Genomic DNA, 5632 nt, shown 5'->3' on the forward strand with positions numbered 1-5632 from the left:
CATTCTGTGCTACAAGAGACGGAACGAAAGGAATAGTGGAATACCCATGTTTGTGCGTTCGTACGTTCCGGGTGATGTTTGAAATGGCGGTATTTATCAAATATTTGAAACATTTTTTTCAGTCTACCAATGTAAGGCAGGCGCTGTTGGCATATGCGCCTTTGTGGTGATTATCAAAACAGACATGCCACTAGTGTTTGAGTTGTTTGGGGGAGGGGTTAAATTGCCATATTGTACCTAAAGCTGTGAAGTGTTTGTATTCTACCTATCAAACCCTCAAAACCGATGGCTCCCTGGTACTTTCTGTTACTTATTATTTACCCTTTTCCAGAAAATCATGAGTTTTTCTTACCTGGAATGAACCATTTCGGAAATTCATTTATCATTTTATCATTAATGATATTAAAGCAATAGTATAGTACAAGGGAAACTTGAACCGAGACCTATTCGTAGGTAAAGGTGAATTTTATACAGAATTGTCCGGAAAAAATAGCTGTTGTCGATACCAGTCAAATCAGTCTGAGAATGGCCAATGTTGCCAACCTCAATCTATTGTAGATTCTTGAGATTAAAATTAACTTATTCCCAGTCTTTGGTTGCTTCTCGGTATGTGTGACCTATCGCCGCCCCCCCCCCCCCCCCTACCTTCCCCGTTTCCCAATGCCCTAAGATCTGTTCCATTTTGTTATAAGCTTTGATCTCTGGAATGCAATTGTCAGCGCCGTCCCTATTCCCAGGCGGATGGTCACGGGAGGTTTTAACATGCGAATGTGGATTGTTCATTATTGGAGGTATACGGGAATTGACCGGATTCCGAATAGCTTAACTTTAACAATCGAATGAGGATCGCGGTGTACTACAGACAATTTATTAAACGCTTTTAAATTGAAGTACCCAAAAGGTTGAGTCACTAGATGACTTCTGATGTTAGAACGTGTCACCGATTAATAAGGAAGCTTTGATTTATGTTTGATTAATCTCAACTTAATATTCATTTTCAAAAGTGGAAGGGTGTGATTCTTTAATCATTTTACCAAATAAACAACAGAACGAAGTGGACAAAAGCGACAACAGAATATTTTATTTTTATTTTTTCGTCTCCTCCTTTCATTCAGTTGTTAAAGGAATACTTCAATAATTTGTAAAAAAATAATAATTGTAAAACATTACACGTTAGCTCCGGTAATCTCGATCTCCAATACTATCCTTTGTTACTTGCATGATACCTATCCCTTCACATAGAATATTTTATTTTGTTTTTTTCGTCTCCTCCTTTCATTCAGTTGTTAAAAGAATACTTCAATAATTTGTATGAAATAATAATTGTAAAACATTACACGTTGGCTCCGGTATATGTAGATCTCCAATACTATCCTTTGTTACTTGCATGATACCTATCCCTTCACATTATCCTCATTGCCCCAGTTGTTAAAGGAATAATTCAATAATTTGTAAAAAATAATAATTTAATAATTGTAAAACATTACACGTTAGCTGCGGTATATCTCGATCTCCAATACTATCCTTTGTTACTTGCATGATACCTATCCCTTCACATTATCCTCATTGCCCCAGTTGTTAAAGGAATACTTCAATAATTTGTAAAAAATAATAATTGTAAAACATTACACGTTAGCTCCGGTATATCTCGATCTCCAATACTATCCTTTGTTACTTGCAGGATACCTATCCCTTCACATTATCATCATTACCCCAGTTGTTAAAGGAATACTTCAATAATTTGTAAAAAATAATAATTGTAAAACACTACACGTTAGCTCCGGTATATCTCGATCTCCAATACTATCCTTTGTTACTTGCAGGATACCTATCCCTTCACATTATCCTCATTGCCCCAGTTGTTAAAGGAATACTTCAATAATTTGTAAAAAATAATAATTGTTAAACATTACACGTTAGCTCCGGTATATCTCGATCTCCAATACTTTGCTTTGTTACTTGCATGATACCTATCCCTTCACATTATCCTCATTTCCCCTTTTAACAAGGCAAGATGGAAGATAAAACTCCCTTTCACCCCCAAAGGACGTACCGGTACGTTCTTGCAAAACACTGTTAATTACATATTTTTACATATTTTTTATAATTTTATGAGAAACTTCAGGCATTTTCCAAAAGAATAAGACCAACCTGACCTCTCTAGGACAAAAATTAAGCTTTTTAGAGCAATTTAAAAAAAATTATATAGCAAAATGTGCTCGAAATTTAACCTTATGGTGGGGGTAAAAGGGTCATATCGCCGAACGATGATGCTCTAGCAGGTTCTAGTCAAAGTCTTCTCTAAATTCCACTGGGATTGAAACTTTGCTCTAACGCAGACAAATTCTTTAAGAATTAATCATCCGGAACTTGAGATGATTAATTAGAAAGAAACCATTAACTTGTTAGACATCCGCCTACGAAAAAAAAAGATACTACAATCGTCTGCATGCCTCATTGTGGCCCATGGATTTCACAGTACTGTGGTTGATGTCAGTATTATATACAGGTTAAAGTTTCGGTGGCGATGATTAATTAGGAAGAAACCATTAACTAGTTAGACATCCGCCTACGGAAAAAAGATATTACAATCGTCTGCATGCCTCATTGTGGCCCATGGATTTCTCAGTACTGTGGTTGATGTCGGTATGATATACAGGTAAAAGTTTCGGTGGCGATGATTAATTAGAAAGAAACTATTAACTTGTTAGACATCCGCCTACGAAAAAAAAGATACTACAATCGTCTGCATGCCTCATTGTGGCCCATGGATTTCTCAGTACTGTGGTTGATGTCAGTATGATATACAGGTAAAAGCTTCGGTGGCGATGATAGTTATAAATAGAAAAAAAAATCATGGCATGCGCTACCATTAATAGATATAACGGGAAGTTTCCACTGTCTTGGGTTAGAGTTCTCTTGCTTGAGGGTACACTCGAACACACTATTCTATCTTATTTCTCTTTCTCTTGTTTAGTTATAAAGTTTTTATAGTTTATGTAGAATATATTTATGTTATTGTTACTCCTCTTAGAATATTTTATATTCCTTATTTTCCTTTCCTCACTGGGCTCTTTTCCCTGTTGGAGCCCCTGGGCTTATAGTATAGCATCCTGCTTTTCCAACTAGGGTTGAAAGTTAGCAAGTAATAATAATAATAATAATAATAATGTACGTATTCATTACACTGATAGAACACTTTCGAATATCAATTTATTTTAGCGAGACCAGAGAGAGGTAACCATGGGCACGGCAAAGTTTGTTATAATTTCTTCTGCAGCGCTTCCACGGCTCTTGGCTTGAGGGAAAAGAATAAAAAAAAAAAAAAGATCTGCCGTAAAAGTTTGGTCGGAAAACTTTCCCATCTTAATAATTAGTTGAAAACAAGTAATTATAAAAGACACTGAGAGGAAATTGAAGTCAAACGCTAATTGGGGAAAAAGTAAATTCCCTCGGTATTTCGGGATAAGCGTTTTCCACGCTGGAATTGGTTCCTTTGGCTTCGTTCTTCTCCCCCCTCCCTCCCCCTTTCCTGATATCCAAACCCCCCCCCTCCCCTTCTACCCCCCCTCCCCTTCTAACCCCCCCCCCCTCCCTTTCTACCCCCCTCCCCTTCTAACCCCCCCTCCCCTTCTACCCCCCCTTTCTCCCCCCCCTTCTATGTTTTTTTTTTTTCAAGCGGAACGTTCGCTGAAATTATCGTAACTCGGGTCGTCTTTTTCTGTCAGTGTTTGCATCTTACCTTGGAAGTGGTTATTTCAGGTAGTGTGTACGACTTCGTTAGTGTTCTTTATCGTCCTTAAGTGAACTTCAAAGGAAGTGTTGTTGCTTCTAATGAGGCGTCAATTTTTTTTAGCGAATCTATAAGGCAATTGGATTGAACGGCAGAAATTCAATATTCAAGCGGGTCTCGCGTGGCCGATGATATTTTTGAAATGACTAATACTGTTTTTAAGTGTCTATTAATAGTTTAAAAAAAGGAAAATATAAAGATAAGTCCCTTGAAATTTTAGTCTTTCCAAAGGCAGACTGGGATTCGAGTCCCGCGCAATCTCGTTAATTTCTTTGGTCTCTGCAACCTCACCAACCTTGTGAGCTAAAGATGGTGGGTTTGGGGTACCCCATAGGTCTTTCTGTTGAGTCATCAGCAGCCATTGTCTGACCCTCCTTGGTCCTAGCTTGAGTAGAGAGGGGCTTGGGCGTTGATCATATGTATATATGGTCAGTCTCTAGGGCACTGTCCTGCTTGATAGGGCAATCTCACTGTCCCTTGTCTCTGTCATTCATGAGTGGCCTTTAAACCTTTAAACTGGCACCTTCTTAGGAGTTAGAAACTACCTACTCCCATTATTTTAAGGGTTAAATTGAAAGCAAAAGTTATCCAGTTAACGTGTTGAAATGTTAAGTGGTGAGTGACTTGGGTAGACGTAGAAATTAGTTTCAAACAAGATTGTGGGTGTAAACTTGAGAAGATAACAGATGGAAATACCGTTTAGAATACCTGACATTTGTAAATGATATTGTATTGATTGTTGATAAAAGTAAAAATTTAACATAAAGGGATTGGCGGAATAGTTTGCAAGTTCTCGTATTGAAAAATTATTGACAGTAATTGGTTGAGCGACAAGATGGTGGAAAAGTGAAACTGGTTGACGCATACAAATACTTTGTAAAAGATGATGATAAGATGAGAGAAGTTGTGACTTAGAGAACCTTTGGTAATTGAAATGCAAGAGATAGTAAGGGCTGTTGCAAGAGTTATGAAACAAGAAAAACTGACAAAGTTGAAATATAATGGCTGATTTTCTGGCAGCTCTTTTTCATCAGAAAATAAATAAGAACTGGAGGGGCACTCAGTTGAGCATAGATCTCCAGCTTATTTCTCAACCTTTTGCTCGACCTTGACCTTGACCTTTGACCATAACATGTATTAATTAGCGTGGATCTTCATACACTCAAATATGAACCAAGTTTGAAGCCTCTGTGACAATGATGCCCAAACTTACGTCTGATTACATAAATTGGATATTTTGCTTGACCGTGACCTTGGCCTTTGACCTTGACCTTCCAAAATTTAAACATTTCCAGCTTCTTACATAGCAGTTAATCGCTGCAAATTTCCTTACGATCAATATTGTGGTCAGGAAGCTGTTCACAAACACACACACGCACAAACAAACACATAAACAGGATCGAAAGCATAACCTCCTTCCAATTTAATTGGCGGAGGTAATGATACTATAGGTAATTTATATAATGTAGTGCAATAAATGTTGGAAGGTGAGTGTTGTAAAAATTTAACGATGCCGTAAATTTTTTTTTGTTTTGTTTTATTAATCTCGGGGTTTTGTTGTGGACCATACATTTTCTCGGTTTCCTTTTCGTTAAATATGTATGTTTTGACCGTAGTTGTTGAAGCTAATGTTGCATAAGAAATATGTAAATGTTGAACGTAGATGAAGGATTAATCAATGTGTTTTGATCCTGTTTCACATTGTGTAGATAAATATAAATACGTTTGACAGCAGGACATATACTTTGGTGGAAGGCGTAAAAGGAAGGGTTATTTAACTCGAAGTTGTAACATGAATAGATCTTATATGGGTTTTGGCGGCCTGTTGGTAACGTCCCC

Source organism: Palaemon carinicauda, chromosome 21, assembly GCF_036898095.1.
Source record: "Palaemon carinicauda isolate YSFRI2023 chromosome 21, ASM3689809v2, whole genome shotgun sequence".
Classification (NCBI taxonomy): Eukaryota; Metazoa; Arthropoda; class Malacostraca; order Decapoda; family Palaemonidae; genus Palaemon; species Palaemon carinicauda.